The sequence below is a fragment of the Hyla sarda genome, chromosome 1 (assembly GCF_029499605.1).
Source record: "Hyla sarda isolate aHylSar1 chromosome 1, aHylSar1.hap1, whole genome shotgun sequence".
Classification (NCBI taxonomy): Eukaryota; Metazoa; Chordata; class Amphibia; order Anura; family Hylidae; genus Hyla; species Hyla sarda.
Window position 1 is genome coordinate 215,266,243 of NC_079189.1, and position 27,782 is coordinate 215,294,024.

Consider the following 27,782-nt stretch of genomic DNA (forward strand, 5'->3'; position numbering starts at 1 on the left):
AAGATCAAGAAAAACACAGAATATGTGTTTACCAACTGAGCTATCCTGACTCCTAGTGGTTGATGTCTTAGTAACACAAAGACTAAAAGATAAAATACTATGAAACAGTTTGTGGTAAAAAAACAGCACACTTATTATCACAATGCCTTATAGTGAACATTTTGCCTGAACAGGGACTTGAACCCTGGACCCTCAGATTAAAAGTCTGATGCTCTACCGACTGCGCTATCCAGGCTCTGTGAGAGCAATTTTCTAGTCACAGTCACACACACACACACACACACACACACACACACACACACACACACACACACACACACACACTACAAAAAAAAACATAAATTCTCTGCTATAAAAGAAGACAAGGTTGAAAACATCAAGAAAAACACAGAATATGTGTTTACCATCTGAACTATCTTGACTCCTAGTGGTTGATGTCTTAGTAACACAAAGACTAGAAGATAAAATACTATGAAACAGTTTATGGTCAAAAACATCACACTTATTATCACAATGCCTTATAGTGCACATTTCACCTGAACAGGGACTTGAACCCTGGACCCTCAGATTAAAAGTCTGATGCTCTACCGACTGAGCTATCCAGGCTCTGTGTGAGCATTCTTCTAGTCACACAAAAAAAATCACATAAATTCTCTACTATAAAAGAAGAAAATGTTGAAAAGATCAAGAAAACCACAAAATATGTGTTTACCAACTGAGCTATCCTGACTCCTAGTGGTTGATGTCTTAGTAACACAAAGACTAGAAGATTCATTACAATGAAACAGTTTGTGGTCAAAAACATCACACTTATTCTCACAATGACATGTAGTGAACATTTCGCCTGAACAGGGACTTGAACCCTGGACCCTCAGATTAAAAGTCTGATGCTCTACCGACTGAGCTATCCAGGCTCTGTGAGAGCAATTTTCTAGTCACACATAAAAAAAATAACATAAATTCTCTGCTATAAAAGAATACAAGGTTGAAAAGATCAAGAAAAACACAGAATATGTGTTTACCATCTGAACTATCTTGACTCCTAGTGGTTGATGTCTTAGTAACACAAAGACTAGAAGATAAAATACTATGAAACAGTTTGTGGTCAAAAACATCACACTTATTATCACAATGCCTTAGAGTGAACATTTTGCCTGAACAGGGACTTGAACCCTGGACCCTCAGATTAAAAGTCTGATGCTCTACCGACTGAGCTATCCAGGATCTGTGAGAGCACATTTCTAGTCACACACAAAAAGCAAATAACATAAATCCTCTGCTATACAAGAAGACAAGGTTGAAAAGATCAAGAAAAACACAGAATATGTGTTTACCAACTGAACTATCCTGACTCCTAGTGGTTGATGTCTTAGTAACACAAAGACTAGAAGATAAAATACTATGAAACAGTTTGTGGTAAAAAAAAAAAAACATCACGCTTATTATCACAATGCCTTTTTAGTGCACATTTCGCCTGAACAGGGACTTGAACCCTGGACCCTCAGATTAAAAGTCTGATGCTCTACCGACTGAGCTATCCAGGCTCTGTGAGAGCATTCTTCTAGTCACACAAAAAAAATCACATAAATTCTCTACTATAAAAGAAGAAAATGTTGAAAAGATCAAGAAAACCACAAAATATGTGTTTACCAACTGAGCTATCCTGACTCCTAGCGGTTGATGTCTTAGTAACACAAAGACTAGAAGATTCATTACAATGAAACAGTTTGTGGTCAAAGACATCACACTTATTCTCACAATGCAATGTAGTGAACATTTCGCCTGAACAGGGACTTGAACCCTGGACCCTCAGATTGAAAGTCTGATGCTCTACCGACTGAGCTATCCAGGCTCTGTGAGTGCAACTTTCTAGTCACACAAAAAAAAAAAATAACATAAATTCTCTGCTATAAAAGAATACAAGGTTAAAAAGATCAAGAAAAACACAGAATATGTGTTTACCAACTGAACTATCCTGACTCCTAGTGGTTGATGTCTTAGTAACACAAAGACTAGAAGATAAAATACTATGAAACAGTTTGTGGTCAAAAACATCACGCTTATTATCACAATGCCTTATAGTGAACATTTCGCCTGAACAGGGACTTGACCCCTGGACCCTCAGATTAAAAGTCTGATGCTCTACCGACTGAGCTATCCAGGCTCTGTGTGAGCATTCTTCTAGTCACACAAAAAAAATCACATAAATTCTCTTCTATAAAAGAAGAAAATGTTGAAAAGATCAAGAAAACCACAAAATATGTGTTTACCAACTGAGCTATCCTGACTCCTAGTGGTTGATGTCTTAGTAACACAAAGACTAGAAGATTCATTACAATGAAACAGTTTGTGGTCAAAAACATCACACTTATTCTCACAATGCCATGTAGTGAACATTTCACCTGAACAGGGACTTGAACCCTGGACCCTCAGATTAAAAGTCTGATGCTCTACCGACTGAGCTATCCAGGCTCTGTGATTGCAATTTTGTAATCACACACAAAAAAAAAATCACATAAATTCTCTGCTATAAAAGAATACAAGGTTGAAAAGATCAAGAAAAACACAGAATATGTGTTTACCAACTGAGCTATCCTGACTCCTAGTGGTTGATGTCTTAGTAACACAAAGACTAAAAGATAAAATACTATGAAACAGTTTGTGGTAAAAAAACAGCACACTTATTATCACAATGCCTTATAGTGAACATTTTGCCTGAACAGGGACTTGAACCCTGGACCCTCAGATTAAAAGTCTGATGCTCTACCGACTGCGCTATCCAGGCTCTGTGAGAGCAATTTTCTAGTCACAGTCACACACACACACACACACACACACACACACACACACACACACACACACACACACACTACAAAAAAAAACATAAATTCTCTGCTATAAAAGAAGACAAGGTTGAAAACATCAAGAAAAACACAGAATATGTGTTTACCATCTGAACTATCTTGACTCCTAGTGGTTGATGTCTTAGTAACACAAAGACTAGAAGATAAAATACTATGAAACAGTTTATGGTCAAAAACATCACACTTATTATCACAATGCCTTATAGTGCACATTTCACCTGAACAGGGACTTGAACCCTGGACCCTCAGATTAAAAGTCTGATGCTCTACCGACTGAGCTATCCAGGCTCTGTGTGAGCATTCTTCTAGTCACACAAAAAAAATCACATAAATTCTCTACTATAAAAGAAGAAAATGTTGAAAAGATCAAGAAAACCACAAAATATGTGTTTACCAACTGAGCTATCCTGACTCCTAGTGGTTGATGTCTTAGTAACACAAAGACTAGAAGATTCATTACAATGAAACAGTTTGTGGTCAAAAACATCACACTTATTCTCACAATGACATGTAGTGAACATTTCGCCTGAACAGGGACTTGAACCCTGGACCCTCAGATTAAAAGTCTGATGCTCTACCGACTGAGCTATCCAGGCTCTGTGAGAGCAATTTTCTAGTCACACATAAAAAAAATAACATAAATTCTCTGCTATAAAAGAATACAAGGTTGAAAAGATCAAGAAAAACACAGAATATGTGTTTACCATCTGAACTATCTTGACTCCTAGTGGTTGATGTCTTAGTAACACAAAGACTAGAAGATAAAATACTATGAAACAGTTTGTGGTCAAAAACATCACGCTTATTATCACAATGCCTTAGAGTGAACATTTTGCCTGAACAGGGACTTGAACCCTGGACCCTCAGATTAAAAGTCTGATGCTCTACCGACTGAGCTATCCAGGATCTGTGAGAGCACATTTCTAGTCACACACAAAAAGCAAATAACATAAATCCTCTGCTATACAAGAAGACAAGGTTGAAAAGATCAAGAAAAACACAGAATATGTGTTTACCAACTGAACTATCCTGACTCCTAGTGGTTGATGTCTTAGTAACACAAAGACTAGAAGATAAAATACTATGAAACAGTTTGTGGTAAAAAAAAAAAACATCACGCTTATTATCACAATGCCTTTTTAGTGCACATTTCGCCTGAACAGGGACTTGAACCCTGGACCCTCAGATTAAAAGTCTGATGCTCTACCGACTGAGCTATCCAGGCTATGTGAGAGCATTCTTCTAGTCACACAAAAAAAATCACATAAATTCTCTACTATAAAAGAAGAAAATGTTGAAAAGATCAAGAAAACCACAAAATATGTGTTTACCAACTGAGCTATCCTGACTCCTAGCGGTTGATGTCTTAGTAACACAAAGACTAGAAGATTCATTACAATGAAACAGTTTGTGGTCAAAGACATCACACTTATTCTCACAATGCAATGTAGTGAACATTTCGCCTGAACAGGGACTTGAACCCTGGACCCTCAGATTGAAAGTCTGATGCTCTACCGACTGAGCTATCCAGGCTCTGTGAGTGCAACTTTCTAGTCACACAAAAAAAATAAATAACATAAATTCTCTGCTATAAAAGAATACAAGGTTAAAAAGATCAAGAAAAACACAGAATATGTGTTTACCAACTGAACTATCCTGACTCCTAGTGGTTGATGTCTTAGTAACACAAAGACTAGAAGATAAAATACTATGAAACAGTTTGTGGTCAAAAACATCACGCTTATTATCACAATGCCTTATAGTGAACATTTCGCCTGAACAGGGACTTGACCCCTGGACCCTCAGATTAAAAGTCTGATGCTCTACCGACTGAGCTATCCAGGCTCTGTGTGAGCATTCTTCTAGTCACACAAAAAAAATCACATAAATTCTCTTCTATAAAAGAAGAAAATGTTGAAAAGATCAAGAAAACCACAAAATATGTGTTTACCAACTGAGCTATCCTGACTCCTAGTGGTTGATGTCTTAGTAACACAAAGACTAGAAGATTCATTACAATGAAACAGTTTGTGGTCAAAAACATCACACTTATTCTCACAATGCCATGTAGTGAACATTTCACCTGAACAGGGACTTGAACCCTGGACCCTCAGATTAAAAGTCTGATGCTCTACCGACTGAGCTATCCAGGCTCTGTGATTGCAATTTTGTAATCACACACAAAAAAAAAATCACATAAATTCTCTGCTATAAAAGAATACAAGGTTGAAAAGATCAAGAAAAACACAGAATATGTGTTTACCAACTGAGCTATCCTGACTCCTAGTGGTTGATGTCTTAGTAACACAAAGACTAAAAGATAAAATACTATGAAACAGTTTGTGGTAAAAAAACAGCACACTTATTATCACAATGCCTTATAGTGAACATTTTGCCTGAACAGGGACTTGAACCCTGGACCCTCAGATTAAAAGTCTGATGCTCTACCGACTGCGCTATCCAGGCTCTGTGAGAGCAATTTTCTAGTCACAGTCACACACACACACACACACACACACACACACACACACACACACACACACACACACACACACTACAAAAAAAAACATAAATTCTCTGCTATAAAAGAAGACAAGGTTGAAAACATCAAGAAAAACACAGAATATGTGTTTACCATCTGAACTATCTTGACTCCTAGTGGTTGATGTCTTAGTAACACAAAGACTAGAAGATAAAATACTATGAAACAGTTTATGGTCAAAAACATCACACTTATTATCACAATGCCTTATAGTGCACATTTCACCTGAACAGGGACTTGAACCCTGGACCCTCAGATTAAAAGTCTGATGCTCTACCGACTGAGCTATCCAGGCTCTGTGTGAGCATTCTTCTAGTCACACAAAAAAAATCACATAAATTCTCTACTATAAAAGAAGAAAATGTTGAAAAGATCAAGAAAACCACAAAATATGTGTTTACCAACTGAGCTATCCTGACTCCTAGTGGTTGATGTCTTAGTAACACAAAGACTAGAAGATTCATTACAATGAAACAGTTTGTGGTCAAAAACATCACACTTATTCTCACAATGACATGTAGTGAACATTTCGCCTGAACAGGGACTTGAACCCTGGACCCTCAGATTAAAAGTCTGATGCTCTACCGACTGAGCTATCCAGGCTCTGTGAGAGCAATTTTCTAGTCACACATAAAAAAAATAACATAAATTCTCTGCTATAAAAGAATACAAGGTTGAAAAGATCAAGAAAAACACAGAATATGTGTTTACCATCTGAACTATCTTGACTCCTAGTGGTTGATGTCTTAGTAACACAAAGACTAGAAGATAAAATACTATGAAACAGTTTGTGGTCAAAAACATCACGCTTATTATCACAATGCCTTAGAGTGAACATTTTGCCTGAACAGGGACTTGAACCCTGGACCCTCAGATTAAAAGTCTGATGCTCTACCGACTGAGCTATCCAGGATCTGTGAGAGCACATTTCTAGTCACACACAAAAAGCAAATAACATAAATCCTCTGCTATACAAGAAGACAAGGTTGAAAAGATCAAGAAAAACACAGAATATGTGTTTACCAACTGAACTATCCTGACTCCTAGTGGTTGATGTCTTAGTAACACAAAGACTAGAAGATAAAATACTATGAAACAGTTTGTGGTAAAAAAAAAAAACATCACGCTTATTATCACAATGCCTTTTTAGTGCACATTTCGCCTGAACAGGGACTTGAACCCAGGACCCTCAGATTAAAAGTCTGATGCTCTACCGACTGAGCTATCCAGGCTCTGTGTGAGCATTCTTCTAGTCACACAAAAAAAATCACATAAATTCTCTACTATAAAAGAAGAAAATGTTGAAAAGATCAAGAAAACCACAAAATATTTGTTTACCAACTGAGCTATCCTGACTCCTAGCGGTTGATGTCTTAGTAACACAAAGACTAGAAGATTCATTACAATGAAACAGTTTGTGGTCAAAGACATCACACTTATTCTCACAATGCAATGTAGTGAACATTTCGCCTGAACAGGGACTTGAACCCTGGACCCTCAGATTGAAAGTCTGATGCTCTACCGACTGAGCTATCCAGGCTCTGTGAGTGCAACTTTCTAGTCACACAAAAAAAAAAAATAACATAAATTCTCTGCTATAAAAGAATACAAGGTTAAAAAGATCAAGAAAAACACAGAATATGTGTTTACCAACTGAACTATCCTGACTCCTAGTGGTTGATGTCTTAGTAACACAAAGACTAGAAGATAAAATACTATGAAACAGTTTGTGGTCAAAAACATCACGCTTATTATCACAATGCCTTATAGTGAACATTTCGCCTGAACAGGGACTTGACCCCTGGACCCTCAGATTAAAAGTCTGATGCTCTACCGACTGAGCTATCCAGGCTCTGTGTGAGCATTCTTCTAGTCACACAAAAAAAATCACATAAATTCTCTTCTATAAAAGAAGAAAATGTTGAAAAGATCAAGAAAACCACAAAATATGTGTTTACCAACTGAGCTATCCTGACTCCTAGTGGTTGATGTCTTAGTAACACAAAGACTAGAAGATTCATTACAATGAAACAGTTTGTGGTCAAAAACATCACACTTATTCTCACAATGCCATGTAGTGAACATTTCACCTGAACAGGGACTTGAACCCTGGACCCTCAGATTAAAAGTCTGATGCTCTACCGACTGAGCTATCCAGGCTCTGTGATTGCAATTTTGTAATCACACACAAAAAAAAAATCACATAAATTCTCTGCTATAAAAGAATACAAGGTTGAAAAGATCAAGAAAAACACAGAATATGTGTTTACCAACTGAGCTATCCTGACTCCTAGTGGTTGATGTCTTAGTAACACAAAGACTAAAAGATAAAATACTATGAAACAGTTTGTGGTAAAAAAACAGCACACTTATTATCACAATGCCTTATAGTGAACATTTTGCCTGAACAGGGACTTGAACCCTGGACCCTCAGATTAAAAGTCTGATGCTCTACCGACTGCGCTATCCAGGCTCTGTGAGAGCAATTTTCTAGTCACAGTCACACACACACACACACACACACACACACACACACACACACACACACACACACACACTACAAAAAAAAACATAAATTCTCTGCTATAAAAGAAGACAAGGTTGAAAACATCAAGAAAAACACAGAATATGTGTTTACCATCTGAACTATCTTGACTCCTAGTGGTTGATGTCTTAGTAACACAAAGACTAGAAGATAAAATACTATGAAACAGTTTATGGTCAAAAACATCACACTTATTATCACAATGCCTTATAGTGCACATTTCGCCTGAACAGGGACTTGAACCCTGGACCCTCAGATTAAAAGTCTGATGCTCTACCGACTGAGCTATCCAGGCTCTGTGTGAGCATTCTTCTAGTCACACAAAAAAAATCACATAAATTCTCTACTATAAAAGAAGAAAATGTTGAAAAGATCAAGAAAACCACAAAATATTTGTTTACCAACTGAGCTATCCTGACTCCTAGTGGTTGATGTCTTAGTAACACAAAGACTAGAAGATTCATTACAATGAAACAGTTTGTGGTCAAAAACATCACACTTATTCTCACAATGACATGTAGTGAACATTTCGCCTGAACAGGGACTTGAACCCTGGACCCTCAGATTAAAAGTCTGATGCTCTACCGACTGAGCTATCCAGGCTCTGTGAGAGCAATTTTCTAGTCACACATAAAAAAAATAACATAAATTCTCTGCTATAAAAGAATACAAGGTTGAAAAGATCAAGAAAAACACAGAATATGTGTTTACCATCTGAACTATCTTGACTCCTAGTGGTTGATGTCTTAGTAACACAAAGACTAGAAGATAAAATACTATGAAACAGTTTGTGGTCAAAAACATCACGCTTATTATCACAATGCCTTAGAGTGAACATTTTGCCTGAACAGGGACTTGAACCCTGGACCCTCAGATTAAAAGTCTGATGTTCTACCAACTGAGCTATCCAGGCTCTGTGAGAGCAATTTTCTAGTCACACACAAAAAACAAATAACATAAATTCTCTGCTATAAAAGAAGACAAGGTTGAAAAGATCAAGAAAAACACAGAATATATGTTTACCAACTGAGCTATCCTGACTCCTAGCGGTTGATGTCTTAGTAACACAAAGACTAGAAGATTCATTACAATGAAACAGTTTGTGGTCAAAGACATCACACTTATTCTCACAATGCAATGTAGTGAACATTTCGCCTGAACAGGGACTTGAACCCTGGACCCTCAGATTAAAAGTCTGATGCTCTACCGACTGAGCTATCCAGGCTCTGTGAGAGCATTTTTCTAGTCACACAAAAAAAAATCACATAAATTCTCTACTATAAAAGAAGAAAATGTTGAAAAGATCAAGAAAACCACAAAATATGTGTTTATCAACTGAGCTATCCTGACTCCTAGTGGTTGATGTCTTAGTAACACAAAGACTAGAAGATTCATTACTATGAAACAGTTTGTGGTCAAAAACATCACACTTTTTATCAAAATACCATGTAGTGAAGATTTCGTCTGAACAGGGACGTGAACCCTGGACCCTCAGATTAAAAGTCTGATGTTCTACCGACTGAGCTATCCAAGCTCTGTGAGAGCATTTTTCTAGTCACACAAAAAAAATCACATAAATTCTCTACTATAAAAGAAGAAAATGTTGAAAAGATCAAGAAAACCACAAAATATGTGTTTATCAACTGAGCTATCCTGACTCCTTGTGGTTGATGTCTTAGTAACACAAAGACTAGAAGATAAAATACAATGAAACAGTTTGTGGTCAAAAACATCACGCTTATTATCACAATGCCTTATAGTGAACATTTTACCTGAACAGGGACTTGAACCGAGGACCCTCAGATTAAAAGTCTGATGTTCTACCAACTGAGCTATCCAGGCTCTGTGAGAGCAATTTTCTAGTCACACACAAAAAACAAATAACATAAATTCTCTGCTATAAAAGAAGACAAGGTTGAAAAGATCAAGAAAAACACAGAATATATGTTTACCAACTGAGCTATCCTGACTCCTAGCGGTTGATGTCTTAGTAACACAAAGACTAGAAGATTCATTACAATGAAACAGTTTGTGGTCAAAGACATCACACTTATTCTCACAATGCAATGTAGTGAACATTTCGCCTGAACAGGGACTTGAACCCTGGACCCTCAGATTAAAAGTCTGATGCTCTACCGACTGAGCTATCCAGGCTCTGTGAGTGCAACTTTCTAGTCACACAAAAAAAAAAAAGAACATAAATTCTCTGCTATAAAAGAATACAAGGTTGAAAAGATCAAGAAAAACACAGAATATGTGTTTACCAACTGAGCTATCCTGACTCCTAGTTGTTGATGTCTTAGTAACACAAAGACTAAAAGATAAAATACTATGAAACAGTTTGTGGTAAAAAAACAGCACACTTATTATCACAATGCCTTATAGTGAACATTTTGCCTGAACAGGGACTTGAACCCTGGACCCTCAGATTAAAAGTCTGATGCTCTACCGACTGCTCTATCCAGGCTCTGTGAGAGCAATTTTCTAGTCACAGTCACACACACACACACACACACACACACACACACACACACACACACACACACACACACACACACACTACAAAAAAAAACATAAATTCTCTGCTATAAAAGAAGACAAGGTTGAAAACATCAAGAAAAACACAGAATATGTGTTTACCATCTGAACTATCTTGACTCCTAGTGGTTGATGTCTTAGTAACACAAAGACTAGAAGATAAAATACTATGAAACAGTTTATGGTCAAAAACATCACACTTATTATCACAATGCCTTATAGTGCACATTTCGCCTGAACAGGGACTTGAACCCTGGACCCTCAGATTAAAAGTCTGATGCTCTACCGACTGAGCTATCCAGGCTCTGTGTGAGCATTCTTCTAGTCACACAAAAAAAATCACATAAATTCTCTACTATAAAAGAAGAAAATGTTGAAAAGATCAAGAAAACCACAAAATATGTGTTTACCAACTGAGCTATCCTGACTCCTAGTGGTTGATGTCTTAGTAACACAAAGACTAGAAGATTCATTACAATGAAACAGTTTGTGGTCAAAAACATCACACTTATTCTCACAATGACATGTGGTGAACATTTCGCCTGAACAGGGACTTGAACCCTGGACCCTCAGATTAAAAGTCTGATGCTCTACCGACTGAGCTATCCAGGTTCTGTGAGAGCAATTTTCTAGTCACACACAAAAAAAATAACATAAATTCTCTGCTATAAAAGAATACAAGGTTGAAAAGATCAAGAAAAACACAGAATATGTGTTTACCATCTGAACTATCTTGACTCCTAGTGGTTGATGTCTTAGTAACACAAAGACTAGAAGATAAAATACTATGAAACAGTTTGTGGTCAAAAACATCATGCTTATTATCACAATGCCTTAGAGTGAACATTTTCCCTGAACAGGGACTTGAACCCTGGACCCTCAGATTAAAAGTCTGATGCTCTACCGACTGAGCTATCCAGGCTCTCTCATCACAATTTTCTAATCACACACACAAAAAAAATCACATAAATTCTCTGCTATAAAAGAATACAAGGTTGAAAAGATAAAGAAAAACACAGAATATGTGTTTACCAACTGAACTATCCTTACTCCTAGTGGTTGATGTCTTAGTAACACAAACACTAGAAGATTCATTGCAATGAAAAAGTTTGTGGTCAAAAACATCACACTTATTCTCACAATACCATGTAGTGAACATGTCGCCTGAACAGGGACTTGAACCCTGGACCCTCAGATTAAAAGTCTGATGCTCTACCGACTGAGCTATCCAGGCTCTGTGAGAGCATTTTTCTAGTCACACAAAAAAAAATCACATAAATTCTCTACTATAAAAGAAGAAAATGTTGAAAAGATCAAGAAAACCACAAAATATGTGTTTATCAACTGAGCTATCCTGACTCCTAGTGGTTGATGTCTTAGTAACACAAAGACTAGAAGATTCATTACTATGAAACAGTTTGTGGTCAAAAACATCACACTTTTTATCAAAATACCATGTAGTGAAGATTTCGTGTGAACAGGGACGTGAACCCTGGACCCTCAGATTAAAAGTCTGATGCTCTACCGACTGAGCTATCCAGGCTCTGTGAGAGCATTTTTCTAGTCACACAAAAAAAATCACATAAATTCTCTACTATAAAAGAAGAAAATGTTGAAAAGATCAAGAAAAACACAGAATATGTGTTTACCAACTGAACTATCCTCACTCCTAGTGGTTGATGTCTTAGTAACACAAAGACTAGAAGATAAAATACTATGAAACAGTTTGTGGTAAAAAACAGCACACTTATTATCACAATGCCTTATAGTGAACATTACGCCTGAACAGGGACTTGAACCCTGGACCCTCAGATTAAAAGTCAAATGCTCTATCGACTGAGCTATCCAGGCTATGTGAGAGCATTTTTCTTGTCACACAAAAAAAAATCACATAAATTCTCTACTATAAAAGAAGAAAATGTTGAAAAGATCAAGAAAACCACAAAATATGTGTTTATCAACTGAGCTATCCTGACTCCTAGTGGTTGATGTCTTAGTAACACAAAGACTAGAAGATTCATTACAATGAAACAGTTTGTGGTCAAAAACATCACACTTATTCTCACAATGCCATGTAGTGAACATTTCGCCAGAACAGGGACTTGAACCCTGGACCCTCAGATTAAAAGTCTGATGATCTACCGACTGAGCTATCCAGGCTCTGTGAGAGCAATTTTCTAGTCACACTTACTTACACACACACACACACACACACACACACACAAAAACAAACATAAATTCTCTGCTATAAAAGAAGATAAGGTTGAAAAGATCAAGAAAAACACAGAATATGTGTTCACCATCTGAACTATCTTGACTCCTAGTGGTTGATGTCTTAGTAACACAAAGACTAAAAGATAAAATGCTATGAAACAGTTTGTGGTCCAAAACATCACACTTATTATCACAATGCCTTATAGTGAACATTTTGCCTGAACAGGGACTTGAACCCTGGACCCTCAGATTAAAAGTCTGATGCTCTACCGACTGAGCTATCCAGGCTCTGTGAGTGCAATTTTCTAATCACACACAAAAAACAAATAACATAAATTCTCTGCTATAAAAGAAGACAAGGTTGAAAAGATCAAGAAAAACACAGAATATGTGTTTACCAACTGAACTATCCTGACTCCTAGTGGTTGATGTCTTAGTAAGACAAAGACTAGAAGATAAAATACTATGAAACAGTTTGTGGTAAAAAAAAACATCACGCTTATTATCACAATGCCTTTATAGTGCACATTTCGCCTGAACAGGTACTTGAACCCTGGACCCTCAGATTAAAAGTCTGATGCTCTACCGACTGAGCTATCCAGGCTCTGTGAGAGCATTCTTCTAGTCACACAAAAAAAATCACATAAATTCTCTACTATAAAAGAAGAAAATGTTGAAAAGATCAAGAAAACCACAAAATATGTGTTTACCAACTGAGCTATCCTGACTCCTAGTGGTTGATGTTTTAGTAACACAAAGACTAGAAGATTCATTACAATGAAACAGTTTGTGGTCAAAGACATCACACTTATTCTCACAATGCCATGTAGTGAACATTTCGCCTGAACAGGGACTTGAACCCTGGACCCTCAGATTAAAAGTCTGATGCTCTACCGACTGAGCTATCCAGGCTCTGTGAGAGCATTTTTCTTGTCACACAAAAAAAATCACATAAATTCTCTACTATAAAAGAAGAAAATGTTGAAAAGATCAAGAAAACCACAAAATATGTGTTTACCAACTGAGCTATCCTGACTCCTAGTGGTTGATGTTTTAGTAACACAAAGACTAGAAGATTCATTACAACGAAACAGTTTGTGGTCAAAGACATCACACTTATTCTCACAATGCCTTATAGTGAACATTTCGCCTGAACAGGGACTTGAACCCTGGACCCTCAGATTAAAAGTCTGATGCTCTACCGACTGAGCTATCCAGGCTCTGTGAGAGCATTTTTCTTGTCACACAAAAAAAAGATCACATAAATTCTCTACTATAAAAGAAGAAAATGTTGAAAAGATCAAGAAAACCACAAAATATGTGTTTGTCAACTGAGCTATCCTGACTCCTAGTGGTTGATGTCTTAGTAACACAAAGACTAGAAAATTCATTACAATGAAACAGTTTGTGGTAAAAAAACATCACACTTATTCTCACAATGCCATGTAGTGAACATTTCGCTTGAACAGGGACTTGAACCCTGGACCCTCAGATTAAAAGTCTGATGCTCTACCGACTGAGCTATCCAGGCTCTGTGAGAGCAATTTTCTAGTCACACTTACACACACACACACACACACACACACACACACACACACACACACACAAAAAAACCAAACATAAATTCTCTGCTATAAAAGAAGACAAGGTTGAAAAGATCAAGAAAAACACAGAATATGTGTTTACCAACTGAACTATCCTGACTCCTAGTGGTTGATGTCTTAGTAAGACAAAGACTAGAAGATAAAATACTATGAAACAGTTTGTGGTAAAAAAAAACATCACGCTTATTATCACAATGCCTTTATAGTGCACATTTCGCCTGAACAGGTACTTGAACCCTGGACCCTCAGATTAAAAGTCTGATGCTCTACCGACTGAGCTATCCAGGCTCTGTGAGAGTATTCTTCTAGTCACACAAAAAAAATCACATAAATTCTCTACTATAAAAGAAGAAAATGTTGAAAAGATCAAGAAAACCACAAAATATGTGTTTACCAACTGAGCTATCCTGACTCCTAGTTGTTTATGTTTTAGTAACACAAAGACTAGAAGATTCATTACAATGAAACAGTTTGTGGTCAAAGACATCACACTTATTCTCACAATGCCATGTAGTGAACATTTCGCCTGAACAGGGACTTGAACCCTGGACCCTCAGATTAAAAGTCTGATGCTCTACCGACTGAGCTATCCAGGCTCTGTGAGAGCAATTTTCTAGTCACACACAAAAAACAAATAACTTAAATTCTCTACTATAAAAGAAGACAAGGTTAAAAAGATCAAGAAAAACACAGAATATGTGTTTACCAACTGAACTATCCTCACTCCTAGTGGTTGATGTCTTAGTAACACAAAGACTAGAAGATAAAATACTATGAAACAGTTTGTGGTAAAACAACAGCACACTTATTATCACAATGCCTTATAGTGAACATTTCGCCTGAACAGGGACTTGAACCCTGGACCCGCAGATTAAAAGTCTGATGCTCTACCGACTGAGCTATCCAGGCTCTGTGAGAGCATTCTTCTAGTCACACAAAAAAAATCACATAAATTCTCTACTATAAAAGAAGAAAATGTTGAAAAGATCAAGAAAACCACAAAATATGTGTTTACCAACTGAGCTATCCTGACTCCTAGCGGTTGATGTCTTAGTAACACAAAGACTAGAAGATTCATTACAATGAAACAGTTTGTGGTCAAAGACATCACACTTATTCTCACAATGCAATGTAGTGAACATTTCGCCTGAACAGGGACTTGAACCCTGGACCCTCAGATTAAAAGTCTGATGCTCTACCGACTGAGCTATCCAGGCTCTGTGAGTACAACTTTCTAGTCACACACAAAAAAAAATAACATAAATTCTCTGCTATAAAAGAATACAAGGTTAAAAAGATCAAGAAAAACACAGAATATGTGTTTACCAACTGAACTATCCTGACTCCTAGTGGTTGATGTCTTAGTAACACAAAGACTAGAAGATAAAATACTATGAAACAGTTTGTGGTCAAAAACATCACGCTTATTATCACAATGCCTTATAGTGAACATTTCGCCTGAACAGGGACTTGACCCCTGGACCCTCAGATTAAAAGTCTGATGCTCTACCGACTGAGCTATCCAGGCTCTGTGAGAGCATTCTTCTAGTCACACAAAAAAAATCACATAAATTCTCTTCTATAAAAGAAGAAAATGTTGAAAAGATCAAGAAAACCACAAAATATGTGTTTACCAACTGAGCTATCCTGACTCCTAGTGGTTGATGTCTTAGTAACACAAAGACTAGAAGATTCATTACAATGAAACAGTTTGTGGTCAAAAACATCACACTTATTCTCACAATGCCATGTAGTGAACATTTCACCTGAACAGGGACTTGAACCCTGGACCCTCAGATTAAAAGTCTGATGCTCTACCGACTGAGCTATCCAGGCTCTGTGATTGCAATTTTGTAATCACACACAAAAAAAAAATCACATAAATTCTCTGCTATAAAAGAATACAAGGTTGAAAAGATCAAGAAAAACACAGAATATGTGTTTACCAACTGAGCTATCCTGACTCCTAGTGGTTGATGTCTTAGTAACACAAAGACTAAAAGATAAAATACTATGAAACAGTTTGTGGTAAAAAAACAGCACACTTATTATCACAATGCCTTATAGTGAACATTTTGCCTCAACAGGGACTTGAACCCTGGACCCTCAGATTAAAAGTCTGATGCTCTACCGACTGCGCTATCCAGGCTCTGTGAGAGCAATTTTCTAGTCACAGTCACACACACACACACACACACACACACACACACACACACACACACACACACACACACACACACACACACTACAAAAAAAAACATAAATTCTCTGCTATAAAAGAAGACAAGGTTGAAAACATCAAGAAAAACACAGAATATGTGTTTACCATCTGAACTATCTTGACTCCTAGTGGTTGATGTCTTAGTAACACAAAGACTAGAAGATAAAATACTATGAAACAGTTTATGGTCAAAAACATCACACTTATTATCACAATGCCTTATAGTGCACATTTCGCCTGAACAGGGACTTGAACCCTGGACCCTCAGATTAAAAGTCTGATGCTCTACCGACTGAGCTATCCAGGCTCTGTGTGAGGATTCTTCTAGTCACACAAAAAAAATCACATAAATTCTCTACTATAAAAGAAGAAAATGTTGAAAAGATCAAGAAAACCACAAAATATGTGTTTACCAACTGAGCTATCCTGACTCCTAGTGGTTGATGTCTTAGTAACACAAAGACTAGAAGATTCATTACAATGAAACAGTTTGTGGTCAAAAACATCACACTTATTCTCACAATGACATGTAGTGAACATTTCGCCTGAACAGGGACTTGAACCCTGGACCCTCGGATTAAAAGTCTGATGCTCTACCGACTGAGCTATCCAGGCTCTGTGAGAGCAATTTTCTAGTCACACACAAAAAAAATAACATAAATTCTCTGCTATAAAAGAAGATAAGGTTGAAAAGATCAAGAAAAACACAGAATATGTGTTCACCATCTGAACTATCTTGACTCCTAGTGGTTGATGTCTTAGTAACACAAAGACTAAAAGATAAAATGCTATGAAACAGTTTGTGGTCCAAAACATCACACTTATTATCACAATGCCTTATAGTGAACATTTTGCCTGAACAGGGACTTGAACCCTGGACCCTCATATTAAAAGTCTGATGCTCTACCGACTGAGCTATCCAGGCTCTGTGTGTGCAATTTTCTAATCACACATTAAAAACAAATAACATAAATTCTCTGCTATAAAAGAAGACAAGGTTGAAAAGATCAAGAAAAACACAGAATATGTGTTTACCAACTGAACTATCCTGACTCCTAGTGGTTGATGTCTTAGTAAGACAAAGACTAGAAGATAAAATACTATGAAACAGTTTGTGGTAAAAAAAAAACATCACGCTTATTATCACAATGCCTTTATAGTGCACATTTCGCCTGAACAGGTACTTGAACCCTGGACCCTCAGATTAAAAGTCTGATGCTCTACCGACTGAGCTATCCAGGCTCTGTGAAAGCATTCTTCTAGTCACACAAAAAAAATCACATAAATTCTCTACTATAAAAGAAGAAAATGTTGAAAAGATCAAGAAAACCACAAAATATGTGTTTACCAACTGAGCTATCCTGACTCCTAGTGGTTGATGTTTTAGTAAAACAAAGACTAGAAGATTCATTACAATGAAACAGTTTGTGGTCAAAGACATCACACTTATTCTCACAATGCCATGTAGTGAACATTTCGCCTGAACAGGGACTTGAACCCTGGACCCTCAGATTAAAAGTCTGATGCTCTACCGACTGAGCTATCCAGGCTCTGTGAGAGCATTTTTCTTGTCACACAAAAAAATCACATAAATTCTCTACTATAAAAGAAGAAAATGTTGAAAAGATCAAGAAAACCACAAAATATGTGTTTACCAACTGAGCTATCCTGACTCCTAGTGGTTGATGTTTTAGTAACACAAAGACTAGAAGATTCATTACAATGAAACAGTTTGTGGTCAAAGACATCACACTTATTCTCACAATGCCTTATAGTGAACATTTCGCCTGAACAGGGACTTGAACCCTGGACCCTCAGATTAAAAGTCTGATGCTCTACCGACTGAGCTATCCAGGCTCTGTGAGAGCATTCTTCTAGTCACACAAAAAAAATCACATAAATTCTCTACTATAAAAGAAGAAAATGTTGAAAACATCAAGAAAACCACAAAATATGTGTTTACCAACTGAGCTATCCTGACTCCTAGCGGTTGATGTCTTAGTAACACAAAGACTAGAAGATTCATTACAATGAAACAGTTTGTGGTCAAAGACATCACACTTATTCTCACAATGCAATGTAGTGAACATTTCGCCTGAACAGGGACTTGAACCCTGGACCCTCAGATTAAAAGTCTGATGCTCTACCGACTGAGCTATCCAGGCTCTGTGAGTGCAACTTTCTAGTCACACACAAAAAAAAAATAACATAAATTCTCTGCTATAAAAGAATACAAGGTTAAAAAGATCAAGAAAAACACAGAATATGTGTTTACCAACTGAACTATCCTGACTCCTAGTGGTTGATGTCTTAGTAACACAAAGACTAGAAGATAAAATACTATGAAACAGTTTGTGGTCAAAAACATCACGCTTATTATCACAATGCCTTATAGTGAACATTTCGCCTGAACAGGGACTTGACCCCTGGACCCTCAGATTAAAAGTCTGATGCTCTACCGACTGAGCTATCCAGGCTCTGTGTGAGCATTCTTCTAGTCACACAAAAAAAATCACATAAATTCTCTTCTATAAAAGAAGAAAATGTTGAAAAGATCAAGAAAACCACAAAATATGTGTTTACCAACTGAGCTATCCTGACTCCTAGTGGTTGATGTCTTAGTAACACAAAGACTAGAAGATTCATTACAATGAAACAGTTTGTGGTCAAAAACATCACACTTATTCTCACAATGCCATGTAGTGAACTTTTCACCTGAACAGGGACTTGAACCCTGGACCCTCAGATTAAAAGTCTGATGCTCTACCGACTGAGCTATCCAGGCTCTGTGATTGCAATTTTGTAATCACACACAAAAAAAAAAATCACATAAATTCTCTGCTATAAAAGAATACAAGATTGAAAAGATCAAGAAAAACACAGAATATGTGTTTACCAACTGAGCTATCCTGACTCCTAGTGGTTGATGTCTTAGTAACACAAAGACTAAAAGATAAAATACTATGAAACAGTTTGTGGTAAAAAAACAGCACACTTATTATCACAATGCCTTATAGTGAACATTTTGCCTGAACAGGGACTTGAACCCTGGACCCTCAGATTAAAAGTCTGATGCTCTACCGACTGCGCTATCCAGGCTCTGTGAGAGCAATTTTCTAGTCACACACACACACACACACACACACACACACACACACACACACACACACACACACACACACACACACACACACACTACAAAAAAAACATAAATTCTCTGCTATAAAAGAAGACAAGGTTGAAAACATCAAGAAAAACACAGAATATGTGTTTACCATCTGAACTATCTTGACTCCTAGTGGTTGATGTCTTAGTAACACAAAGACTAGAAGATAAAATACTATGAAACAGTTTATGGTCAAAAACATCACACTTATTATCACAATGCCTTATAGTGCACATTTCGCCTGAACAGGGACTTGAACCCTGGACCCTCAGATTAAAAGTCTGATGCTCTACCAACTGAGCTATCCAGGCTCTGTGTGAGCATTCTTCTAGTCACACAAAAAAAATCACATAAATTCTCTACTATAAAAGAAGAAAATGTTGAAAAGATCAAGAAAACCACAAAATATGTGTTTACCAACTGAGCTATCCTGACTCCTAGTGGTTGATGTCTTAGTAACACAAAGACTAGAAGATTCATTACAATGAAACAGTTTGTGGTCAAAAACATCACACTTATTCTCACAATGACATGTAGTGAACATTTCGCCTGAACAGGGACTTGAACCCTGGACCCTCGGATTAAAAGTCTGATGCTCTACCGACTGAGCTATCCAGGCTCTGTGAGAGCAATTTTCTAGTCACACACAAAAAAAATAACATAAATTCTCTGCTATAAAAGAATACAAGGTTGAAAAGATCAAGAAAAACACAGAATATGTGTTTACCATCTGAACTATCTTGACTCCTAGTGGTTGATGTCTTAGTAACACAAAGACTAGAAGATAAAATACTATGAAACAGTTTGTGGTCAAAAACATCACGCTTATTATCACAATGCCTTAGAGTGAACATTTTGCCTGAATAGGGACTTGAACCCTGGACCCTCAGATTAAAAGTCTGATGCTCTACCGACTGAGCTATCCAGGCTCTCTGGTCGCAATTTTCTAATCACACACACAAAAAAAATCACATAAATTCTCTGCTATAAAAGAATACAAGGTTGGAAAGATAAAGAAAAACACAGAATATGTGTTTACCAACTGAACTATCCTTACTCCTAGTGGTTGATGTCTTAGTAACACAAACACTAGAAGATTCATTGCAATGAAAAAGTTTGTGGTCAAAAACATCACACTTATTCTCACAATACCATGTAGTGAACATGTCGCCTGAACAGGGACTTGAACCCTGGACCCTCAGATTAAAAGTCTGATGCTCTACCGACTGAGCTATCCAGGCTCTGTGAGAGCATTTTTCTAGTCACACAAAAAAAAATCACATAAATTCTCTACTATAAAAGAAGAAAATGTTGAAAAGATCAAGAAAACCACAAAATATGTGTTTATCAACTGAGCTATCCTGACTCCTAGTGGTTGATGTCTTAGTAACACAAAGACTAGAAGATTCATTACTATGAAACAGTTTGTGGTCAAAAACATCACACTTTTTATCAAAATACCATGTAGTGAAGATTTCGTCTGAACAGGGACGTGAACCCTGGACCCTCAGATTAAAAGTCTGATGCTCTACCGACTGAGCTATCCAGGCTCTGTGAGAGCATTTTTCTAGTCACACAAAAAAAATCACATAAATTCTCTACTATAAAAGAAGAAAATGTTGAAAAGATCAAGAAAACCACAAAATATGTGTTTATCAACTGAGCTATCCTGACTCCTTGTGGTTGATGTCTTAGTAACACAAAGACTAGAAGATAAAATACAATGAAACAGTTTGTGGTCAAAAACATCACGCTTATTATCACAATGCCTTATAGTGAACATTTTACCTGAACAGGGACTTGAACCCTGGACCCTCAGATTAAAAGTCTGATGTTCTACCAACTGAGCTATCCAGGCTCTGTGAGAGCAATTTTCTAGTCACACACAAAAAACAAATAACATAAATTCTCTGCTATAAAAGAAGACAAGGTTGAAAAGATCAAGAAAAACACAGAATATGTGTTTACCAACTGAGCTATCCTGACTCCTAGTGGTTGATGTCTTAGTAACACAAAGACTAAAAGATAAAATACTATGAAACAGTTTGTGGTAAAAAAACAGCACACTTATTATCACAATGCCTTATAGTGAACATTTTGCCTGAACAGGGACTTGAACCCTGGACCCTCAGATTAAAAGTCTGATGCTCTACCGACTGCGCTATCCAGGCTCTGTGAGAGCAATTTTCTAGTCACAGTCACACACACACACACACACACACACACACACACACACACACACACACACACACTACAAAAAAAAACATAAATTCTCTGCTATAAAAGAAGACAAGGTTGAAAACATCAAGAAAAACACAGAATATGTGTTTACCATCTGAACTATCTTGACTCCTAGTGGTTGATGTCTTAGTAACACAAAGACTAGAAGATAAAATACTATGAAACAGTTTATGGTCAAAAACATCACACTTATTATCACAATGCCTTATAGTGCACATTTCGCCTGAACAGGGACTTGAACCCTGGACCCTCAGATTAAAAGTCTGATGCTCTACCGACTGAGCTATCCAGGCTCTGTGTGAGGATTCTTCTAGTCACACAAAAAAAATCACATAAATTCTCTACTATAAAAGAAGAAAATGTTGAAAAGATCAAGAAAACCACAAAATATGTGTTTACCAACTGAGCTATCCTGACTCCTAGTGGTTGATGTCTTAGTAACACAAAGACTAGAAGATTCATTACAATGAAACAGTTTGTGGTCAAAAACATCACACTTATTCTCACAATGACATGTAGTGAACATTTCGCCTGAACAGGGACTTGAACCCTGGACCCTCGGATTAAAAGTCTGATGCTCTACCGACTGAGCTATCCAGGCTCTGTGAGAGCAATTTTCTAGTCACACACAAAAAAAATAACATAAATTCTCTGCTATAAAAGAAGATAAGGTTGAAAAGATCAAGAAAAACACAGAATATGTGTTCACCATCTGAACTATCTTGACTCCTAGTGGTTGATGTCTTAGTAACACAAAGACTAAAAGATAAAATGCTATGAAACAGTTTGTGGTCCAAAACATCACACTTATTATCACAATGCCTTATAGTGAACATTTTGCCTGAACAGGGACTTGAACCCTGGACCCTCATATTAAAAGTCTGATGCTCTACCGACTGAGCTATCCAGGCTCTGTGTGTGCAATTTTCTAATCACACATTAAAAACAAATAACATAAATTCTCTGCTATAAAAGAAGACAAGGTTGAAAAGATCAAGAAAAACACAGAATATGTGTTTACCAACTGAACTATCCTGACTCCTAGTGGTTGATGTCTTAGTAAGACAAAGACTAGAAGATAAAATACTATGAAACAGTTTGTGGTAAAAAAAAAAACATCACGCTTATTATCACAATGCCTTTATAGTGCACATTTCGCCTGAACAGGTACTTGAACCCTGGACCCTCAGATTAAAAGTCTGATGCTCTACCGACTGAGCTATCCAGGCTCTGTGAAAGCATTCTTCTAGTCACACAAAAAAAATCACATAAATTCTCTACTATAAAAGAAGAAAATGTTGAAAAGATCAAGAAAACCACAAAATATGTGTTTACCAACTGAGCTATCCTGACTCCTAGTGGTTGATGTTTTAGTAACACAAAGACTAGAAGATTCATTACAATGAAACAGTTTGTGGTCAAAGACATCACACTTATTCTCACAATGCCATGTAGTGAACATTTCGCCTGAACAGGGACTTGAACCCTGGACCCTCAGATTAAAAGTCTGATGCTCTACCGACTGAGCTATCCAGGCTCTGTGAGAGCATTTTTCTTGTCACACAAAAAAATCACATAAATTCTCTACTATAAAAGAAGAAAATGTTGAAAAGATCAAGAAAACCACAAAATATGTGTTTACCAACTGAGCTATCCTGACTCCTAGTGGTTGATGTTTTAGTAACACAAAGACTAGAAGATTCATTACAATGAAACAGTTTGTGGTCAAAGACATCACACTTATTCTCACAATGCCTTATAGTGAACATTTCGCCTGAACAGGGACTTGAACCCTGGACCCTCAGATTAAAAGTGTGATGCTCTACCGACTGAGCTATCCAGGCTCTGTGAGAGCATTTTTCTTGTCACACAAAAAAAAATCACATAAATTCTCTACTATAAAAGAAGAAAATGTTGAAAAGATCAAGAAAACCACAAAATATGTGTTTGTCAACTGAGCTATTCTGACTCCTAGTGGTTGATGTCTTAGTAACACAAAGACTAGAAAATTCATTACAATGAAACAGTTTGTGGTAAAAAACATCACACTTATTCTCACAATGCCATGTAGTGAACATTTCGCCTGAACAGGGACTTGAACCCTGGACCCTCAGATTAAAAGTCTGATGCTCTACCGACTGAGCTATCCAGGCTCTGTGAGAGCAATTTTCTAGTCACACTTACACACACACACACACACACACACACACACAAAAAAACCAAACATAAATTCTCTGCTATAAAAGAAGACAAGGTTGAAAAGATCAAGAAAAACACAGAATATGTGTTTACCAACTGAACTATCCTGACTCCTAGTGGTTGATGTCTTAGTAAGACAAAGACTAGAAGATAAAATACTATGAAACAGTTTGTGGTAAAAAAAAACATCACGCTTATTATCACAATGCCTTTATAGTGCACATTTCGCCTGAACAGGTACTTGAACCCTGGACCCTCAGATTAAAAGTCTGATGCTCTACCGACTGAGCTATCCAGGCTCTGTGAGAGCATTCTTCTAGTCACACAAAAAAAATCACATAAATTCTCTACTATAAAAGAAGAAAATGTTGAAAAGATCAAGAAAACCACAAAATATGTGTTTCCCAACTGAGCTATCCTGACTCCTAGTGGTTGATGTTTTAGTAACACAAAGACTAGAAGATTCATTACAATGAAACAGTTTGTGGTCAAAGACATCACACTTATTCTCACAATGCCATGTAGTGAACATTTCGCCTGAACAGGGACTTGAACCCTGGACCCTCAGATTAAAAGTCTGATGCTCTACCGACTGAGCTATCCAGGCTCTGTGAGAGCAATTTTCTAGTCACACACAAAAAACAAATAACTTAAATTCTCTACTATAAAAGAAGACAAGGTTAAAAAGATCAAGAAAAACACAGAATATGTGTTTACCAACTGAACTATCCTCACTCCTAGTGGTTGATGTCTTAGTAACACAAAGACTAGAAGATAAAATACTATGAAACAGTTTGTGGTAAAACAACAGCACACTTATTATCACAATGCCTTATAGTGAACATTTCGCCTGAACAGGGACTTGAACCCTGGACCATCAGATTAAAAGTCTGATGCTCTACCGACTGAGCTATCCAGGCTCTGTGAGAGCATTCTTCTAGTCACACACAAAAAATCACATAAATTCTCTACTATAAAAGAAGAAAATGTTGAAAAGATCAAGAAAACCACAAAATATGTGTTTACCAACTGAGCTATCCTGACTCCTAGCGGTTGATGTCTTAGTAACACAAAGACTAGAAGATTCATTACAATGAAACAGTTTGTGGTCAAAGACATCACACTTATTCTCACAATGCAATGTAGTGAACATTTCGCCTGAACAGGGACTTGAACCCTGGACCCTCAGATTAAAAGTCTGATGCTCTACCGACTGAGCTATCCAGGCTCTGTGAGTGCAACTTTCTAGTCACACACAAAAAAAAAATAACATAAATTCTCTGCTATAAAAGAATACAAGGTTAAAAAGATCAAGAAAAACACAGAATATGTGTTTACTAACTGAACTATCCTGACTCCTAGTGGTTGATGTCTTAGTAACACAAAGACTAGAAGATAAAATACTATGAAACAGTTTGTGGTCAAAAACATCACGCTTATTATCACAATGCCTTATAGTGAACATTTCGCCTGAACAGGGACTTGACCCCTGGACCCTCAGATTAAAAGTCTGATGCTCTACCGACTGAGCTATCCAGGGTCTATGTGAGCATTCTTCTAGTCACACAAAAAAAATCACATAAATTCTCTTCTATAAAAGAAGAAAATGTTGAAAAGATCAAGAAAACCACAAAATATGTGTTTACCAACTGAGCTATCCTGACTCCTAGTGGTTGATGTCTTAGTAACACAAAGACTAGAAGATTCATTACAATGAAACAGTTTGTGGTCAAAAACATCACACTTATTCTCACAATGCCATGTAGTGAACATTTTTCCTGAACAGGGACTTGAACCCTGGACCCTCAGATTAAAAGTCTGATGCTTTACCGACTGAGCTATCCAGGCTCTGTGATCGCAATTTTCTAATCACACACAAAAAAAAAATCACATAAATTCTCTGCTATAAAAGAATACAAGGTTGAAAAGATCAAGAAAAACACAGAATATGTGTTTTCCAACTGAGCTATCCTGACTCCTAGTGGTTGATGTCTTAGTAACACAAAGACTAAAAGATAAAATGCTATGAAACAGTTTGTGGTCCAAAACATCACACTTATTATCACAATGCCTTATAGTGAACATTTTGCCTGAACAGGGACTTGAACCCTGGACCCTCAGATTAAAAGTCTGATGCTCTACCGACTGAGCTATCCAGGCTCTGTGAGTGCAATTTTCTAATCACACACAAAAAACAAATAACATAAATTCTCTGCTATAAAAGAAGACAAGGTTGAAAAGATCAAGAAAAACACAGAATATATGTTTACCAACTGAACTATCCTGACTCCTAGTGGTTGATGTCTTAGTAAGACAAAGACTAGAAGATAAAATACTATGAAACAGTTTGTGGTAAAAAAAAAAAACATCACGCTTATTATCACAATGCCTTTATAGTGCACATTTCGCCTGAACAGGTACTTGAACCCTGGACCCTCAGATTAAAAGTCTGATGCTCTACCGACTGAGCTATCCAGGCTCTGTGAGAGCATTCTTCTAGTCACACAAAAAAAATCACATAAATTCTCTACTATAAAAGAAGAAAATGTTGAAAAGATCAAGAAAACCATAGAATATGTGTTTACCAACTGAGCTATCCTGACTCCTAGTGGTTGATGTTTTAGTAACACAAAGACTAGAAGATTCATTACAATGAAACAGTTTGTGGTCAAAGACATCACACTTATTCTCACAATGCAATGTAGTGAACATTTCGCCTGAACAGGGACTTGAACCCTGGTCCCTCAGATTAAAAGTCTGATGCTCTACCGACTGAGCTATCCAGGCTCTGTGAGTGCAACTTTCTAGTCACACACAAAAAAAAAATAACATAAATTCTCTGCTATAAAAGAATACAAGGTTAAAAAGATCAAGAAAAACACAGAATATGTGTTTACCAACTGAACTATCCTGACTCCTAGTGGTTGATGTCTTAGTAACACAAAGACTAGAAGATAAAATACTATGAAACAGTTTGTGGTCAAAAACATCACGCTTATTATCACAATGCCTTATAGTGAACATTTCGCCTGAACAGGGACTTGACCCCTGGACCCTCAGATTAAAAGTCTGATGCTCTACCGGCTGAGCTATCCAGGCTCTGTGTGAGCATTCTTCTAGTCACACAAAAAAAATCACATAAATTCTCTTCTATAAAAGAAGAAAATGTTGAAAAGATCAAGAAAACCACAAAATATGTGTTTACCAACTGAGCTATCCTGACTCCTAGTGGTTGATGTCTTAGTAACACAAAGACTAGAAGATTCATTACAATGAAACAGTTTGTGGTCAAAAACATCACACTTATTCTCACAATGCCATGTAGTGAACATTTCACCTGAACAGGGACTTGAACCCTGGACCCTCAGATTAAAAGTCTGATGCTCAACCGTCTGAGCTATCCAGGCTCTGTGATTGCAATTTTCTAATCACACACAAAAAAAAAATCACATAAATTCTCTGCTATAAAAGAATACAAGGTTGAAAAGATCAAGAAAAACACAGAATATGTGTTTACCAACTGAGCTATCCTGACTCCTAGTGGTTGATGTCTTAGTAACACAAAGACTAAAAGATAAAATACTATGAAACAGTTTGTGGTAAAAAAACAGCACACTTATTATCACAATGCCTTATAGTGAACATTTT

The 27,782-nt window shown here is 37.0% G+C and overlaps 42 non-coding genes across 42 annotated transcripts; all 42 read right to left on the reverse strand.

The window, feature by feature from the left end:
• Nucleotides 1-533: 533 nt before the first annotated feature.
• TRNAK-UUU (transfer RNA lysine (anticodon UUU)) lies at nucleotides 534-606 on the reverse strand. Its single transcript has one exon. It is a non-coding gene; the product is annotated as a tRNA-Lys (tRNA).
• A 235-nt stretch (nucleotides 607-841) lies between these two features.
• On the reverse strand, nucleotides 842-914 carry TRNAK-UUU (transfer RNA lysine (anticodon UUU)). Its single transcript has one exon. It is a non-coding gene; the product is annotated as a tRNA-Lys (tRNA).
• Nucleotides 915-1,471: 557 nt separating this feature from the next.
• On the reverse strand, nucleotides 1,472-1,544 carry TRNAK-UUU (transfer RNA lysine (anticodon UUU)). Its single transcript has one exon. It is a non-coding gene; the product is annotated as a tRNA-Lys (tRNA).
• A 235-nt stretch (nucleotides 1,545-1,779) lies between these two features.
• Nucleotides 1,780-1,852, reverse strand: TRNAE-UUC (transfer RNA glutamic acid (anticodon UUC)). The gene has a single exon. It is a non-coding gene; the product is annotated as a tRNA-Glu (tRNA).
• Nucleotides 1,853-2,399: 547 nt separating this feature from the next.
• TRNAK-UUU (transfer RNA lysine (anticodon UUU)) lies at nucleotides 2,400-2,472 on the reverse strand. The gene has a single exon. It is a non-coding gene; the product is annotated as a tRNA-Lys (tRNA).
• A 607-nt stretch (nucleotides 2,473-3,079) lies between these two features.
• Nucleotides 3,080-3,152, reverse strand: TRNAK-UUU (transfer RNA lysine (anticodon UUU)). Its single transcript has one exon. It is a non-coding gene; the product is annotated as a tRNA-Lys (tRNA).
• Nucleotides 3,153-3,387: 235 nt separating this feature from the next.
• TRNAK-UUU (transfer RNA lysine (anticodon UUU)) lies at nucleotides 3,388-3,460 on the reverse strand. Its single transcript has one exon. It is a non-coding gene; the product is annotated as a tRNA-Lys (tRNA).
• A 556-nt stretch (nucleotides 3,461-4,016) lies between these two features.
• On the reverse strand, nucleotides 4,017-4,089 carry TRNAK-UUU (transfer RNA lysine (anticodon UUU)). Its single transcript has one exon. It is a non-coding gene; the product is annotated as a tRNA-Lys (tRNA).
• Nucleotides 4,090-4,324: 235 nt separating this feature from the next.
• TRNAE-UUC (transfer RNA glutamic acid (anticodon UUC)) lies at nucleotides 4,325-4,397 on the reverse strand. Its single transcript has one exon. It is a non-coding gene; the product is annotated as a tRNA-Glu (tRNA).
• Nucleotides 4,398-4,944: 547 nt separating this feature from the next.
• On the reverse strand, nucleotides 4,945-5,017 carry TRNAK-UUU (transfer RNA lysine (anticodon UUU)). Its single transcript has one exon. It is a non-coding gene; the product is annotated as a tRNA-Lys (tRNA).
• A 611-nt stretch (nucleotides 5,018-5,628) lies between these two features.
• Nucleotides 5,629-5,701, reverse strand: TRNAK-UUU (transfer RNA lysine (anticodon UUU)). The gene has a single exon. It is a non-coding gene; the product is annotated as a tRNA-Lys (tRNA).
• A 235-nt stretch (nucleotides 5,702-5,936) lies between these two features.
• TRNAK-UUU (transfer RNA lysine (anticodon UUU)) lies at nucleotides 5,937-6,009 on the reverse strand. The gene has a single exon. It is a non-coding gene; the product is annotated as a tRNA-Lys (tRNA).
• Nucleotides 6,010-6,565: 556 nt separating this feature from the next.
• TRNAK-UUU (transfer RNA lysine (anticodon UUU)) lies at nucleotides 6,566-6,638 on the reverse strand. The gene has a single exon. It is a non-coding gene; the product is annotated as a tRNA-Lys (tRNA).
• Nucleotides 6,639-6,873: 235 nt separating this feature from the next.
• TRNAE-UUC (transfer RNA glutamic acid (anticodon UUC)) lies at nucleotides 6,874-6,946 on the reverse strand. Its single transcript has one exon. It is a non-coding gene; the product is annotated as a tRNA-Glu (tRNA).
• A 547-nt stretch (nucleotides 6,947-7,493) lies between these two features.
• On the reverse strand, nucleotides 7,494-7,566 carry TRNAK-UUU (transfer RNA lysine (anticodon UUU)). The gene has a single exon. It is a non-coding gene; the product is annotated as a tRNA-Lys (tRNA).
• A 607-nt stretch (nucleotides 7,567-8,173) lies between these two features.
• TRNAK-UUU (transfer RNA lysine (anticodon UUU)) lies at nucleotides 8,174-8,246 on the reverse strand. Its single transcript has one exon. It is a non-coding gene; the product is annotated as a tRNA-Lys (tRNA).
• Nucleotides 8,247-8,481: 235 nt separating this feature from the next.
• On the reverse strand, nucleotides 8,482-8,554 carry TRNAK-UUU (transfer RNA lysine (anticodon UUU)). Its single transcript has one exon. It is a non-coding gene; the product is annotated as a tRNA-Lys (tRNA).
• A 549-nt stretch (nucleotides 8,555-9,103) lies between these two features.
• TRNAK-UUU (transfer RNA lysine (anticodon UUU)) lies at nucleotides 9,104-9,176 on the reverse strand. Its single transcript has one exon. It is a non-coding gene; the product is annotated as a tRNA-Lys (tRNA).
• Nucleotides 9,177-10,032: 856 nt separating this feature from the next.
• On the reverse strand, nucleotides 10,033-10,105 carry TRNAK-UUU (transfer RNA lysine (anticodon UUU)). The gene has a single exon. It is a non-coding gene; the product is annotated as a tRNA-Lys (tRNA).
• Nucleotides 10,106-10,720: 615 nt separating this feature from the next.
• Nucleotides 10,721-10,793, reverse strand: TRNAK-UUU (transfer RNA lysine (anticodon UUU)). The gene has a single exon. It is a non-coding gene; the product is annotated as a tRNA-Lys (tRNA).
• Nucleotides 10,794-11,650: 857 nt separating this feature from the next.
• On the reverse strand, nucleotides 11,651-11,723 carry TRNAK-UUU (transfer RNA lysine (anticodon UUU)). The gene has a single exon. It is a non-coding gene; the product is annotated as a tRNA-Lys (tRNA).
• A 1,195-nt stretch (nucleotides 11,724-12,918) lies between these two features.
• Nucleotides 12,919-12,991, reverse strand: TRNAK-UUU (transfer RNA lysine (anticodon UUU)). Its single transcript has one exon. It is a non-coding gene; the product is annotated as a tRNA-Lys (tRNA).
• A 551-nt stretch (nucleotides 12,992-13,542) lies between these two features.
• TRNAK-UUU (transfer RNA lysine (anticodon UUU)) lies at nucleotides 13,543-13,615 on the reverse strand. Its single transcript has one exon. It is a non-coding gene; the product is annotated as a tRNA-Lys (tRNA).
• Nucleotides 13,616-13,850: 235 nt separating this feature from the next.
• Nucleotides 13,851-13,923, reverse strand: TRNAK-UUU (transfer RNA lysine (anticodon UUU)). The gene has a single exon. It is a non-coding gene; the product is annotated as a tRNA-Lys (tRNA).
• Nucleotides 13,924-14,830: 907 nt separating this feature from the next.
• On the reverse strand, nucleotides 14,831-14,903 carry TRNAK-UUU (transfer RNA lysine (anticodon UUU)). Its single transcript has one exon. It is a non-coding gene; the product is annotated as a tRNA-Lys (tRNA).
• A 548-nt stretch (nucleotides 14,904-15,451) lies between these two features.
• Nucleotides 15,452-15,524, reverse strand: TRNAK-UUU (transfer RNA lysine (anticodon UUU)). The gene has a single exon. It is a non-coding gene; the product is annotated as a tRNA-Lys (tRNA).
• Nucleotides 15,525-16,070: 546 nt separating this feature from the next.
• TRNAK-UUU (transfer RNA lysine (anticodon UUU)) lies at nucleotides 16,071-16,143 on the reverse strand. Its single transcript has one exon. It is a non-coding gene; the product is annotated as a tRNA-Lys (tRNA).
• A 619-nt stretch (nucleotides 16,144-16,762) lies between these two features.
• On the reverse strand, nucleotides 16,763-16,835 carry TRNAK-UUU (transfer RNA lysine (anticodon UUU)). The gene has a single exon. It is a non-coding gene; the product is annotated as a tRNA-Lys (tRNA).
• A 1,170-nt stretch (nucleotides 16,836-18,005) lies between these two features.
• On the reverse strand, nucleotides 18,006-18,078 carry TRNAK-UUU (transfer RNA lysine (anticodon UUU)). The gene has a single exon. It is a non-coding gene; the product is annotated as a tRNA-Lys (tRNA).
• A 234-nt stretch (nucleotides 18,079-18,312) lies between these two features.
• Nucleotides 18,313-18,385, reverse strand: TRNAK-UUU (transfer RNA lysine (anticodon UUU)). Its single transcript has one exon. It is a non-coding gene; the product is annotated as a tRNA-Lys (tRNA).
• A 235-nt stretch (nucleotides 18,386-18,620) lies between these two features.
• Nucleotides 18,621-18,693, reverse strand: TRNAK-UUU (transfer RNA lysine (anticodon UUU)). The gene has a single exon. It is a non-coding gene; the product is annotated as a tRNA-Lys (tRNA).
• A 547-nt stretch (nucleotides 18,694-19,240) lies between these two features.
• Nucleotides 19,241-19,313, reverse strand: TRNAK-UUU (transfer RNA lysine (anticodon UUU)). The gene has a single exon. It is a non-coding gene; the product is annotated as a tRNA-Lys (tRNA).
• Nucleotides 19,314-19,932: 619 nt separating this feature from the next.
• Nucleotides 19,933-20,005, reverse strand: TRNAK-UUU (transfer RNA lysine (anticodon UUU)). The gene has a single exon. It is a non-coding gene; the product is annotated as a tRNA-Lys (tRNA).
• Nucleotides 20,006-20,862: 857 nt separating this feature from the next.
• On the reverse strand, nucleotides 20,863-20,935 carry TRNAK-UUU (transfer RNA lysine (anticodon UUU)). Its single transcript has one exon. It is a non-coding gene; the product is annotated as a tRNA-Lys (tRNA).
• A 1,220-nt stretch (nucleotides 20,936-22,155) lies between these two features.
• TRNAK-UUU (transfer RNA lysine (anticodon UUU)) lies at nucleotides 22,156-22,228 on the reverse strand. Its single transcript has one exon. It is a non-coding gene; the product is annotated as a tRNA-Lys (tRNA).
• Nucleotides 22,229-23,399: 1,171 nt separating this feature from the next.
• Nucleotides 23,400-23,472, reverse strand: TRNAK-UUU (transfer RNA lysine (anticodon UUU)). Its single transcript has one exon. It is a non-coding gene; the product is annotated as a tRNA-Lys (tRNA).
• Nucleotides 23,473-24,015: 543 nt separating this feature from the next.
• TRNAK-UUU (transfer RNA lysine (anticodon UUU)) lies at nucleotides 24,016-24,088 on the reverse strand. The gene has a single exon. It is a non-coding gene; the product is annotated as a tRNA-Lys (tRNA).
• A 580-nt stretch (nucleotides 24,089-24,668) lies between these two features.
• TRNAK-UUU (transfer RNA lysine (anticodon UUU)) lies at nucleotides 24,669-24,741 on the reverse strand. The gene has a single exon. It is a non-coding gene; the product is annotated as a tRNA-Lys (tRNA).
• A 240-nt stretch (nucleotides 24,742-24,981) lies between these two features.
• On the reverse strand, nucleotides 24,982-25,054 carry TRNAK-UUU (transfer RNA lysine (anticodon UUU)). Its single transcript has one exon. It is a non-coding gene; the product is annotated as a tRNA-Lys (tRNA).
• Nucleotides 25,055-25,289: 235 nt separating this feature from the next.
• On the reverse strand, nucleotides 25,290-25,362 carry TRNAK-UUU (transfer RNA lysine (anticodon UUU)). Its single transcript has one exon. It is a non-coding gene; the product is annotated as a tRNA-Lys (tRNA).
• Nucleotides 25,363-26,221: 859 nt separating this feature from the next.
• TRNAK-UUU (transfer RNA lysine (anticodon UUU)) lies at nucleotides 26,222-26,294 on the reverse strand. The gene has a single exon. It is a non-coding gene; the product is annotated as a tRNA-Lys (tRNA).
• Nucleotides 26,295-26,848: 554 nt separating this feature from the next.
• Nucleotides 26,849-26,921, reverse strand: TRNAK-UUU (transfer RNA lysine (anticodon UUU)). Its single transcript has one exon. It is a non-coding gene; the product is annotated as a tRNA-Lys (tRNA).
• Nucleotides 26,922-27,782: the final 861 nt, after the last annotated feature.